The following is a 14,340-nucleotide window of genomic DNA, read 5'->3' as shown; positions in this document are numbered from 1 at the left end:
TAAAGGTGCAAAGAATGAATGTCAGGCAGCAAGGCATACATACCTTCCCTCCAGTGCATTGTGAATATATGCATAGTTGTGACCTGCACATAAAGGTGTCAAATTGCTGAACCCTAAGCCTAATCATACTTTCATAAAAACAGGCCTACACATGAACAGGGAAAAAACATCAAGATTTGTGAGAAAGCATATAAAAAATTTCCATTGCAATGAAAAAAAGCTTCTTACCCCAGAGATCTTTCATATAAGAATTCCCCCACCCCCAAAGCCCCCCCCAAAAAAAACCCCAGTGTTTGAGGGCTTATCCTGAATCCTGGATCATTTTTGCAGCAATAGTTAATTGGACAGCTTAGTTCCTGGGCTGTATGGCAGTTCCTGAGTTATTTCCAAATTACAGCACATACATCTATGCTTAAATGCGACCACTTTGAATTTATCTTTTTCAAGTTCTGTTTTAGAAATGTGGCTGACCTGGCAGCTCCTGTCTGCTTGATGTTACTAAGCTTTAATTCTGAACAGCCATTAAAATTCTGCTTGCTCTCCATCCTTCTCCTGACTGCCACTTGCAGAGGGAAACTCTGAAGAGTTAAAACCAGGAACAACCCAGCTGGAGTTCAAGTCTCCATTTATATCAGCAACTATATTTTCCTACAGTGAGAATAGAAACTGGCATTACACATTCAAATAAATGCCATTGAAATTAATGCTAGAAAATGACATAGTATTTTGTACTTCCATGATACCTAATCATCAAATAATTTTATACGCAATGTTTAATTCTCAAATTACTTCTAAAGGTATAATCTTCCACATTTTTCATACTGATAGAACATTCATAGAGGTTAAGCACTGGTTTTTTTTTAAGGACTAGGTTTAAACTTATGCAGCACTAATAAAACCAACTTTATATGGCTTAATAAGGGCCACAATGTCATAAAACCTTAGAAATAACAGATCATTGTTCTAAATCCAAATCAGTCCCGTCAAAAGTGTGTCCATGAACATAACATATTAGGCACCTTTTGAAAAACAAAAATTACCCAGAATGGAAAGAAAACTTTTCTTGCATAGGCCAATGGCAGCAGCAAAGTGAAAAAAAAATGTATTTCTGTAGTGGAACCAAATGTTTGTGTAGTAACAGCTGTTAGGGGTAAATAGACAAACTGAAATCATGAATAAACACTACATTTACCTCTAAAGATGGTGGAAAAAAGCCCACTACCTCAAAACTCTGTGACCAAAAGAGAGAAAATGGAAAAAGTAAGAGGAGGATTGCTCCATTTTCCTCAGGCTAAAAGATCTGAATACCAGTGAAATGCCTGGTTCCTAACTCTCAGGAGTGCTTCAAATAATGCCCTTTGAATACAAGCAGGGGAAAAGTACACAATATTAGAAAGCCATAGAAGGTACATTTACTATAGGGTTAGAGCACACTAAGTCTTGTTATACATCCTGCTCTATTTACTTGTGTTATCTCTGGTTATGGTCTCAGTTCATGTGATATCAAGTGAAATATTTGTAGGAACCACTTAAACTATTAATGCTCACATGTCCATTAATATTAGAAGTACAAGTGGCTACATGAAATTGAAAGCATAAAATAGAAAACTAATTTCTAGGTGAATTAAATACAGTAATGCAATGAATTTACAGTAAGATACTTTTATGAAAAAAATAAGAAATCTTTTAATAGAAATTATAATAAGCATGTCAGTTCAGTAAATAATGAAGAAAATATATATGTTTTATTGGATTAATTAAGAAAAGCTTTATAAGATCAAATGTTCTAATCAAAATTTTAAAAATAATTTTCAAAAGAGCCAGGAAAATAATTCATAAATAATTTTTTTACTGAACTTAGTAAACTACTCTAAACTCATTGAACTGTAGTTCTTCCACAGGCTTTGTGGGAAGTCTGTGGATGGGATTTTCATTTCAGTTGTAAGCAACAGTGTCTCAAAAAAAAAAAATGACCTTAAAACCTTTGTGAGTACAGTTATTCTATATTGTTCTTGGTAAGTGTATCCAAAAAAGAAATATCACATTTTAAAAATAAATGAATAAATAAATAAACTCTACAATTCTTCTAGATTAAAAGAGGTTTTCTCTGTTCCATAAAATTAGTTACCTGGATCAGTGCCCAGATATGACTTATACATTCAGCATGGAGAAAACACACAAAGCAGTTGAGAGTTTGCTTGTTTTGTTAGGTTTGAATTACATTTCTGCTTAACTCGCTTTGGTGAATCAAGCTGGAAGATGTTACCCTTGAAAAGTGTCTTACCTGCTCCCAATTAGTTTCATGGGAACTGTCTTGAACTCAAAGTATTCTAAGAAAACATTTACTCTGCCACCCTTCTTATTTCATGTTTAGCTGTTAGTGACAAAGTATCTTGCTGTACATTCTCAGTTCTAAATGGTTCTCTTTTAATTAACCTTGCCCAAAACCATCTGTGGCTGATTGAAACCACTACAGTTTCAACTTATTTTCATCATGAAAGTTGAACTTTATCTATCTTGTCCAAAAGACTGACTGTTAAAGTACAGGCTGTCCTAACGCCTTCCAAAACCATTAAGACTCTCCCAACATGTAAGAAAACCAGAGGCTAAAATGGGAGAATTTACACTCTGGTGGAAGTTCAGATTGCTGCTTCTTCCTTTCCTGAGGAAATAAAACTTTTCAAATTTATGTTTTCTCTTTTCAAATTTTAATTTAATTGTATAATCTTTTATTTTTATGCTGCAGAAATAACCTACTTCATTCTTGCCTGGATGGGTTAAATTGAAAAGGAAAAGGAGAATGAGATGTTCTACCTGAAGAAGTGAAAACAGATCACAAACCTTATTTCTATTGTTTTATACATAATCCTCAGTCTTCCAAATTCCTTAGGTATTTTGTTCACCAAGCAGATATTTGTTGTACGTTTAATCCTCTATTTAATACATCTTCAGGCAATGAGATGTGGCTTTTCATACCTTAGTAAAGTTTACAACTAATCACAGGCTAGTTTTTCCTCTGAAATGTTGCTGCTTTGCCATGTAGACTGTGAGTGTAAATTAGTGCAGCTCTTAGTTCACCAGTCAAACCAGTGGAAGAAGGAATGGAGAACATGCAAATTACTTTAGTCTCTCACAGCTCTTCTTTCTACCACTGTAAAAGGACAAGTGAAAAAGAGGCATAACAAGAAAATATAGCTGTAAGGCTGACCTTCAAGTATGTTTCTGGCTGCCATGTAGATTATCAGCCATATGGGAGACTCCAGTTGCCTTAGGAGGAGGACAGGCTGTGCAGAGCAACCACAGGGACAGAAAAATGGATACATCAAGTTCATGTTAGTTGTGTACCTCATGCCCTTCCAACAAAACCAGGGATTTGATGAAGAGAAAGAACTGGTCTATTAAATGTAATTAAATCTTGTTTGGAAATGTCAAGTATTGCTAACTTGAGCCTCTTAAGTGGGTTAGCCAAAAGAAAACAAAACCCACAATAATTACAGAAAACCCCTATATTTTATTTTTATGAAAAAGGCATTTTCTGCTGCAGCAAATATTCAAGGGGTTGTACAGACAATAAGGAAAATGTATTTCATGCAGTTTAGTCTGCAAGGAATATAAATTAGGTTTCTATAGCTCTGAGTCTCAAAATGACATATTCAAAATCTGTAACATTTTAAATTTTGCCCAGAGTGTTATTGTCTAACTGTCTACAATGTCCTCCCAAATTAATACCAAAATATCATTATAGTCCTTTGTAATCAACTTTGCTTTCATTTTGATTAGCTTCATTCTGGGCTCAATCCATGGCCATTTAGTTTAATGAGAGTTGGAATGAGCTCATAATTTGCCAGCTGTAATTTTCTTCGTCTTGCTTTATCCAAAATATTCTGGTTTTCTTCTCATAGGGAAATACGTACTTTTAATCAACACCATGTTTTCTCTAAATCATGTACTAAGTACCATGATATATCAGCAATTAAGAAACCTAATGGTTTAAAATATTGTGGTTCTTTCCATAGACTTGTTTAAAAATAGAAAGAAAAGTATCTCTACACATAGATACATTTTTGCACAGTACATAACACAATAATAACGAATTTTAAAGGTAAACATAGGAAACATATAAATTATAATTGCTTCTTGGTAAAATATTGAAAACAGACACATTCAGGTGTCACTGACTAATCCAGGATTGGAAAGCACATAAATGTAGGGTTTGTTTTTTTAAATATCTTTCTATTTTTCCTGTGTGTCTATTTTAAACAACACTCATCTTAATCACATTACTAAGGCTGATACTGTACAAGTGCTGCTCCTATTATTTAATAATCTCTATCAATCAGTATATTTAATACTCTATTATTCAATCTATAGAATAAATTGGGGGGATTATGACTGGAAAACTGTGGAAGAGTTTACTTCCGTATTTTTTTCTTCCCTAATATAGCAGCTTACTAATATAACTGGAGCTTAGGTTCTGTTATTAAATCATAATCACACCACCTGGTAAGGTATTTTTTCTTATTTTTTCCCCAGATTCCTTCAACATTTCAGTATTTTATATGTGGTCAAGTTTTCTTGTTGTTCTTTAGAAAAATTATTTTGTTCCCTTTTCACTCTTGAAATACCAAATTGTTCACGAGTCTTCATTTTCTTTATTCATTTGGTTTAGTAGATTCATAGGTTCTCTTTTTTGATTCTAGCAGTCAGTGTACTAAATTACTTTCCCACATATTTTTAAGTTCTTAGTTTTACTCTCTACAGCGTTCTGAAAGAATCTAATTAACAGAGATGTAACAGATTTAAACAAAACAGATTGGAAATCTCCTATTGTTATGGCAGTAAGACACTTGAGATAAGACACAAAACGTACATATCTTATATAGTCTGAAAACACACTGATTGCACCTGATTGCACCATGACAGAGTTGATTAGGCTTAATAACCTAAATAAAGGTCCTTCTTATCATATTCAGTTTTATTGAACTTACATGGAAAGGTTTTGGTATTGAAGGTGACGAAGGTCTGGCCTCTGTGACAAAACACTAGAAACTCCCCCCATGTCTGACAGAACCAGTTCCTGCCACCTCCAAGACAATCTTGTGACAGGCCAAGGCTGAGCTCACCAGCAACGTTAGGATTTAATATCTTTAAGAAGGGGCAAAAAGTACCGCACAACAGCAACTGGGAGAGAGGAGTGAGAATATGTTAGAGAAAAAAGTATGTGGACCCCAAAGTCAGTGAAGAATTGGGGAGGAGAAGGTGCTCCAGATGCAGGAGCAGACTGGGGCTGTTCAGCCTGGAAAAGAGGGAGCTCCGAGGAGACCTCATCACTCTCTACAACTACCTGAAAGGAGGTTGGAGCCAAGTAGGGGGTTGGTCTCTTTTCCCAGGCAACTCTCAGCAAGACAAGAGGACATGGTCTTAAGTTGTGCCGGGGGAGGTTTAGATTGGATATTAGAAAGAATTTCTTTACGGAGAGGATGATCAGGCATTGGAATGGTGGAATGGGCTGCCCCGGGAAGTAGTGGATTCTCCGTCCCTGGAGATATTTAAAACGAGACTGGATGTGGCACTTAGTGACAAGGTCTAGTAACTGCAACGGTAGTGGATCAAGGGTTGGACTTGATGATCTCTGAGGTCCCTTCCAACCCAGTCGATTCTATGATTCTATGATACAGTTTATGCTGAAGATCATGTAGGTTGTGCCCTGGCAGTCCACGGAAGTCCGAGGTGGAGCAAATATTCAGCCTGTGGAAGACTCCATGCTGGAATAGGTTGATTTGCCCTCAAGCTGTACCCTGTGGAGAGACAGTACTGGAGCAGGCTTCTGGCAGGAACTTGGGTCTGTGGAGAGGACCGCACACCAGAGCAGGTTTTATGGCAGGATCAGAGACCTCGTAGGGTAGCCAAGCTGGAGCAGTCCATTCCCGAAGTTCTGTACCCTGTGGAATGGATCTATGCTGGAGCAGACCATTAAGAAATTCAGCCAGTAGGGAAGATCCCTATTGGAGAAGTTTGTGGGACCTCACACTGGAGCAGGGAGAGAATATGAGGGGGAAAGAGTGGTAAAGGTGTGTAATGAACTGACCACACCTTCTACTCCCCATCTCCTTTTGCCTCTCTAGGGGTGGAGGTAGAAGAACTGCTAAAAGAACTGGTATGGTTCAGCCTGGGAAGAAGTGAGGGGTAGAGGGAAGGTTTTTTTACATTTACTTTTATTTCTCACTATCCTACTCTGGTTGATAGGCAATAAATTGTATTAATTTTTTGAAGCTGAATCTCTTTTACACATGACAGTAATTAGGAAGTGATCTTCTTGTCCTTAACTCAGCTCATGAGCTTTTTCATAGTACTTTCTCCCGTTGTTGTGGAAAGGAGGGGGAAAGATAGAGTGGCTTGGTGGGCACTTGGTGGCCAGCCAAGGTCAACCCACCAAATGCACTTGGTATTTTTTTAATTTGTTACTTTGGATGTGATCTAAAGAAATTTATGGATAGTCATGTTCTGAGGCTCTGATCAGAAATACCTTGAAGACCCTGTCAGAGTATATATATTTGGAAGTGTGTGTGTATGGTATGTGTGTTTCAGTACACAGAGTCCAGAATACATCCCAGAATACACGAAGGTACAGATTTCAGCTGATTCATGCTCTGGAGAAATTCTTCATGCTCTTCTTTTAGCTGCAAAGGTACATGGATTCGGGCAGGGGAAAGGAAGATAAGTTTTCCTGAAGTATAACTAGTGTCGGGAATATTCCTCTTTGCTCTTGAAACTTATGAAGAGGTTACTTCAGAAGTTCTTTGTGTGTTGTTTGCTTGTTTGTTCTAATTTTATTTAATTTTATTTTAGTGATTTACATTAATGAGTAAAGGAAGAAACTAGTTTGTTGAGAGATTTCTTGCTTTCAATGCTTTTCAAAGGTTTGAAAACGTTTGTACCCTATAGTTCTCTCTAGATCAGTAACCTGTCAGAAGAAACCATAGTTGTAATAAGATGTATCTCCCATTTCGGAACATCCTTTGCTTGTCCTCAGATTTTATTTTTCATTTAGTACTAAAGTAGAAAGATATAGGCTCATTTCTGTAAATTGGAATATTCACCTGATTTGATTTTGGTGGTACATAGTATCTTAATAAATAGGGGTTGTAAATTGGGTCATAAAACGGCGTATTTCAAATCCATAGTTCAATGCGATATTCTTTTCCATTTTTTTAACTGAGGAGGAGATACCTTCCAAGTTTTTGTCCTGATGATAGCAAAATCTAAAGCATAGGATGACTGGAAGTAAAGTGGAATGCAAAAATTTCATTTGCTGCTCAGGGTACAATTACGTTTCTCTGTGTGATACTGACATCATGTTATTTCCAATGAATAACTGATATTTTTATTACTAGTCCCCAGATACAGTGGCCCACCTTTTTCCAAGATGAATCTCCTTTTATTATTTTCTGCCAGTATCCTAACTGGTGGTCACAGCATTTCTTCCCTAGGGCTAGTAAAGCAAATTTCAACAGAGTGAGATTAATTCTCTTCTAGATCATCAACAACAGCACTTGCATCGATCCTTGAAGCACTTGTGAAATGTATTATCTATGCCAGTGAATGAGTAAATATTATAAACACTTCCAGCTCCCAGTTTTTCAAATATCTAAAAATATACTTTCTCACTGAAAAAAAGATAGAAAACATGTTACAATGAGTTACAAGACTGAGTTACTAGTGGAAATGTGGCAAGGGTGTGCCACAAGGAAGGCATCAGCAGCAGAGCTGCCACTTCCTACAGGAAGGGATACGCAGCTCGACAGTGTTCTGCTGTTGTACTACTAGCATCAGCTTCCAGCATGTGATAAGAAAGAACACTCCTCACAGGAGGCAGGATATGTCAACTTCATACCACATTTATTTTCTACATTGTACCTACAAAATTCTATGCAGCCATGTGAACTAGGGTTATCTCCTACCAGTGAGTATAAAGGCATACACATAGTAACTGTTTACTTTTAGTTATTCACTCAGTTTTGGTTTTTGATGAGATTTTCACTTTCTTTGACTACCAAGTCATCATATATAAAATTAAGGAAGCTATCTGACTCATTGTAAGACCAAGCTTGTCAGGCATGGCTATTAAGCATATACACTTAAAAAGTAATCTGACTCCATTTGAACTTCTGAAGGTGGCCTATGATTGTTATTCTTTTTTACCCTAGAAAACCTGAGGCACAAACCCCAGCAAGTATTAATTTTCTGTAAAATGTAACCAAAATATTTAACCAGTATGCATTTTACTGACAAATTTTAATTTCAAGAGTATTAACCTCCTGTATCCTTTTTCTCTCTTGTTCACTTATGCAAGTTAGACCATTTTACATTGCAGTTATGAGTATTATCCCATGAACTTCCAGTTATAAATATTACTTCATAGTCGCACTTATTTAGCAACATTCTAGATAATGATTGTCCTTCTACTTTAGGCTTTTGTGTATAAACACCTTAAGAAACTTGGTGTTACTATAATACATTTCATATTCAGTTGGATAACTCAAGTTCACTGTAACTTGGACCTAGAAGATATAAAACATTCCAATAAACAATATTTTTCCTCAACTCTCCCACATTGTAAGCCTTGAAACAAATATTGCCATTCTGCATCCAGAAAGCTGACACTGTGCCTGTATAAATAACCATGAGTTAAGTCAGAAGTCAGTCATCTTTCTTCAAAGAAATCAGCCCAATAGTTAGCAAAACACAGTTCATCTACAGGTCTTGCTTCTTAACTGATACACATCTTCCTTTCTCTTTAAGTCTGCCCAGAGCAGTGTGTCATTATGTTCTGTCTGATATTTATTTTCTTTAAAATTCATGTGGGAATTAGAACCAGTATATTGACACTGAAAACCAGCTCACAAATATTTTAAAGATAGAAAACAGCTCTTTCAAATATTTGCCATAAAAAATGAAGTCAATTAAAGGTCTTAAAAGAGCTTAACATGTTGATTACATCTATGAATATTTCTAAAAGATCTATTAAAACTACTATCTACCTCTAATTTAGGCTACATGGGACTGCGATTAAAAACTTGTTTTCCTGCTTGAGTGCAAAAGTTTTCAGTAAGGAAGAACCTTCCCTTTGAATGATTTTCTTCAGATGCCAAGAAAAGCTGATGCATGTGTAAACATTAGGTGCAAAAGGTGAGAGAAGAAAGAAGAAAACAGCCTGCAAAATAAAGGACAGTTGGAATAGCAGGAGAGAAATTAATTTAGATACAGCAAATATTGTCAACCAGATGTTCTCCACTGAATCGATTTCACTTGCTGTTGCATCTTGTTGCAGAAAAATGCTGGTTTATTCAAATACTAGCGAAAGAGACCATATAGTTTATGTGTCATTAAAAAAAAGTAAACAGATGGTATGTGTAGCCTTCATAGTTCTCTTTGCTTCCATCTTAACTTTCATTAAGTTTGGGGTTTTTTATTAGGAAAAAAAAATGAGGGAAGAGAAGTGGGTTTTCATATATTTATTCAATTTAAATATTTATTCAATATATTTTTATATTCCTTAATTAGAAAAAAAATAGTTCTTTTACATGGCTTATTTAAGTATCAGTAAAGAAAATACATTAAATAATAAATTATATGCTAGATGTCTCTATTTTTAAAGCAGGTCTGGGTTCTAATTTCTGTCTGAATTGCAGGTAGTACACAGATACTCGTCATTCCTTTATCTGTTTATAGTGTGAGCATTTCAGAGATTATCAAAGTCATATTCTGATCTAGATTCATTCCATTTAATTTAAGCACTTGATAGAAATGCTCAAGTTCAGCATTTGGTCACTTTAGGATACCTCTGCAGTCAAACAGAAGGAAATGCTTCCACATTTACAGACTAAAGCTATATGCTATGTCTTTCAAAATGGTATCTTGTTCTAAGTTTAATGATTCCATTGTGGAACTATTGTAATATAAAGCACTCTTTGGAGAGAATACAACATATCTTCAAATAAAAATTTTAGTAAAATATGCTTTTCTATCATAGAGGATGGCAGGAATATTTTCACAGTAAATCACTTTGTAACCCCATATAGAGGAAAGAAGGAAGAATATGAAAAGTACTTTCAAAGAATAAGCTAATTGGAAAGGGAAAAGTTATTAATTACAGTGGGAGTCTCTTCAGGACAGTCCAAAGGACTATGCTCAGTGCTGCTCATACCATTTAATGTTGAAATTACTTTATTTTAGTCAATTTCAAACATCTCCTTTCTTAAAAGAAAATGACTCATTAATAATGCCAACAGATTTCGACTGTCATATGGAACTAAATTAGGGTGCTAAGAAGACAGCATACATATTTATGAAAATAGCTTATACATAGAAAAATGCTATTAACTCCTGATGAAAAGAATTCCACAATATTTTTATGAGATACTGAATAAAAAGTTAAAGTTGTGAAAACAGTCAGATAAACAAAACAAACAAAAAACATAAAAAACAACTTTTCTTTCCTAAGCCATTTATAGAAAAGTCAGCTATATCACCTCTTATTTATTCCTTACCAGACAGCTTTAAAAAAATGCAGCAATACACTAGGATTCAGAAGAAACTGAAGATAGCAAAATACAACTGCTGTCCTTGTGGATGCAGACTGTAGGTACTTATATACTGATTTTGGTTACTTTTGGTTACAGTCTATATTTGTGCAATTCATTATTTCTGAGTATTGACCTTATTGAATTTAATCTAACTATTTAAAATTAATTCCTCTTGTTTAAGAACATTTATAATACAGGTTCTCTTCTCCATCTTGCTTACAATTAATCCTATCAATTAAAAAAAATATGTTCTCTACTATTTCATCCTGGCTGATGGAACACTCAGCAGAATTGAATGAAGCACAGATCCTTCTGATATCCTGTCCAGTTCCTCCTTCCTTTCTAGCTGTGAACTACTGATAAATATGAATGCTACATCAGAATTGTTCTCCTCAATCATGTACAAAGTAGTTTCTTCTTACTTATTTAGAAAGATATCATGGAAGATAATATTGTTAGACTCAGTATCAAGGTGGCACAATGCTTCCATTTTTTACAAAGTCTGTTGCCTTCTGGCAGATATGAATTTCCGTTATTTGACATAATTTGTTGAGAAGTCAGATACTACTAATATCAGATAGCACAGTTCTACACTACTACCAATGGATCCTGAAAGACTGCCCCTTTTGATAAAGGCACGCCCTGACTTGTTAAAAAACATTTGGAATTCAGCTACAAAGTAGAATCAAGAATATTAATTCTCACAGTAGGTTGTTGGCAGCATTGTCTGCCAACTGCTGGTCCCATGAACAAAAAGTATGGACATGGGGGAAGGTAGCCCAAGAGCTCATAAACTCTGGGCAGAAGTGTGGCCCTGTAGTGATGAAGGAAAAATGCAAAGGGGTGTAGCAAATACAAACAGGTGGAGACAGGCCCAGCAGGAGGTAATTGTGGATGGAGGGGATCCAAAAGGCTATCCTATAGGAATTAATGGGTGGACAAATGACTAAAATCTTCCAGGAGTTCATCACACAATGAAGGTTCCCCTACATGAGTGAAAAGAAAAAGAACTCAGAGGATAAACACCTGATTTACCTGGGTAGTCCAGAAGACCCCCACCACTGAGCCTCAGGGAAACCACTTGCCTCTACCCCCTACAGCAATCTCAGGGGCAGAGGCTGGATGTGGATGAGGAGGCTCACAGAGAATGAGAAACAAGGGGTTAACATGGTCCCGTCTGAGTTAGAGGAGGAGGAAATAGTGGTAAGTATTCATTCTCCTTCACTAGCTAAAGAGCTCTGGCATTACTGATTCCTGAGGGGGAGAAGGATGATATGTAATTGGAGGGTCTGAAATTTCTCCTGTACAGGACACTTCTGAGAAGATCCTCAAATATTCAACCTCATTAGGAATACAGATCCCTGAAGAAAGGAAACAACCCCCAAGCCAAGAGGTTAAGTTTTCGAGAATCTGGTGGAGGGTTGGAATATGTTGCATTCCCCCACAGACTCTAAATTCTTCAGGTTAGACCAAAATGCCCATGAACACGAAAAAGTTCTGCCAAGTTATGGGGTTGTTACCATCCTGGTAAAAGCATATTCTGGGGACAAAAACAAAAAAGAAAAAAAAAGGAAAGTATGGGAGAAACTGGGGGACACGCTGGCCAGCTGGGCACTTAACTATGTTAGAATTCTTGATAACATTGCTGGGGAAATGCTCCCAGCTGTGTGTCGTCTCTTCCCTCCACCTCCAATTGTTGTTTGTCTTTATGCTAACATAATTTGTTTCTTCAGCAGGGAAAGAATTGTTCCTATAATTGGTTATCTGACACAGTACTTTTGCGGGTCCTTTTCCCCTCTTTGTTCCTGTTTGTCACTTTCTAGTTACTGTTTTGTGTTGGGTTTTTTTATTATTATTTTTGAAAAACAAACAAAAAACAAAACTAAAACCAAGCCAAACCCAAAACCAAACCAAACCCCAATCAGGAATAATTCAGATTTTTGTGATCAGTGGATGCTGATCATTAACAAAAATGTTCACTTGGGATGGTGCCCGAGCATCCATAATGATTAAGTTCATTGTCACCTAACATCTGGTGTTACAGATGTTGAAGTGCTAGCTTTGTGTAATTACACCTAGAACCCTACCTTGCACAACGTTGGTAATACCAATATCTCGGCCCTGTGTGATTGGCTTTATGCACACTGGGTGACAAATCCCAGATATAGGACAAAAGTTCAAGATGACCTATATGGGATCACACTGATAGCCTTGCCCTGTTTGTCTTGTTGCATGTGACAGGGACAGAGGACAGGTGTTGACTGCAGCATGCACCAACCTGTTTGGCTGGGGATCCCCTTAGCTCCTCTCCCTTGTTAGACAGTAAGTGACACGAGAAGCAATGCCTGAATTGAGATATTGTGGAAATTAAAGCATGAGAAATGGTATCCTAATAAAAATAAACTAAATACAAAATTTAAACATTTTCAATTGGGAGACAGAAGAAAATATTCTTAATGGGGAATTTTTGTTGTTATAACTGTGTTGCTATGTCATTTTTCCATTTTTATTTGATATTGTTATTCTATACTCTTGCTAAGTTTGTGATCATTGCATGTAGTGAATAATGTTACTGAATATAATGCCAACAATAATTTCCTGAAGGGGGCAATTTGGAGTGCTCTATCCAAAAAGACATCAATTTGTCAAGTATATCTTTTGAACAACTGAACAATATATGCTTTTGAAGAACTAAATTTAGAGGTACAACAAGTCCCAAGGATGATGCTAGAGAACCACTTAGCTTTGGAGGTGACACTATTTGAAGAATAAGGAATCTGCACATCATATGCATCACCATCACCTGAATTGAAGAAGCTGGAGTAAAGGTGCTGAACCTGTGGCTATCTTATCTACCTTTTGCCTTAAGATATTTGGATTCATGGAGTGATATTGTTTTGTAGAATTGGCTTAGTTCTAATTGCTGATGATTCTAAGATTAGATTATTTTGTTACTTTTCACTTCCATTTCTTCCATTTTCTCTTTAAACCTTCTCTCTCCTTTGCTCCCTTCCGTGTTCCATCTCCCCTCTCCTTGAGCTCCCTGGTATCACCACCCAGAGATTGTTTAAACTTGTCATTTAAGCCATGGGGGCACATGAGGTTCCATTCAGTGGGATTTTCTTAACCTCAAATGACAATTTGGCAAAAGGAATGTTGGGGTGTAGACTCACCATGACTGAAAAAGTCGGGTGGGGTTTTTGTAGGGGAACAACATAAGGAGTCTGCTAATCACCAAGGAGTGGGTGTGAGCCACTACACCTGTGCCCAGTTGAGGCAGGGCCCCACGGAGCATGCGGTACGCGACGGGGGAGAGGCGGCGAGCTGCTCTGCTACGTACGAAACCCTGACCCAGAATCAGGTTGTCTACGAATGATTTAGCGCCGGGTCTTTGCTCTGACGAAAGTGTTTGGCTTAGACCGAGGGTCTATGCCTGCATTCTCCACCAGATGTAGCGGGAGGAGAGCGAGGTTGGCGTCGCCGGGCTGGATAGACGAGCGATGTAGCCTAACGTAGAGTTGCTGCGAGATTAGCCTGCTGCTGAGGACGCAACCAGCCACGCTCGAAGCTAGCTCTGGAGTGAGCTGCCTGGTGGGTGTGAGACTCACTATTTATTGGTCCACGGCCTTGCGCATGCTCCGTGGGGCCCTGCCTCAACTGGGCACAGGTGTAGTGGCTCACACCCACTCCTTGGTGATTAGCAGACTCCTTATGTTGTTCCCCTACAGGTTTTCACCCAGGTGGAGCCAGCAGT

General features: G+C 37.2%; 1 long non-coding RNA gene across 1 annotated transcript; it reads left to right on the top strand.

Moving 5' to 3' along the window:
* The first annotated feature begins 607 nt into the window (after positions 1-607).
* LOC115597933 lies at positions 608-13,986 on the top strand. The gene is made up of 4 exons (XR_003987268.1): positions 608-618; positions 2,099-2,109; positions 5,725-5,730; positions 13,911-13,986. It is a non-coding gene; the product is annotated as an uncharacterized LOC115597933 (long non-coding RNA).
* Positions 13,987-14,340: the final 354 nt, after the last annotated feature.

This window comes from Calypte anna, chromosome 2, assembly GCF_003957555.1.
Source record: "Calypte anna isolate BGI_N300 chromosome 2, bCalAnn1_v1.p, whole genome shotgun sequence".
Taxonomy (NCBI): domain Eukaryota; kingdom Metazoa; phylum Chordata; class Aves; order Apodiformes; family Trochilidae; genus Calypte; species Calypte anna.
The sequence above is the reverse complement of the archived record's forward strand: the minus strand, read 5'-3'. Positions and strand labels throughout refer to the sequence as shown.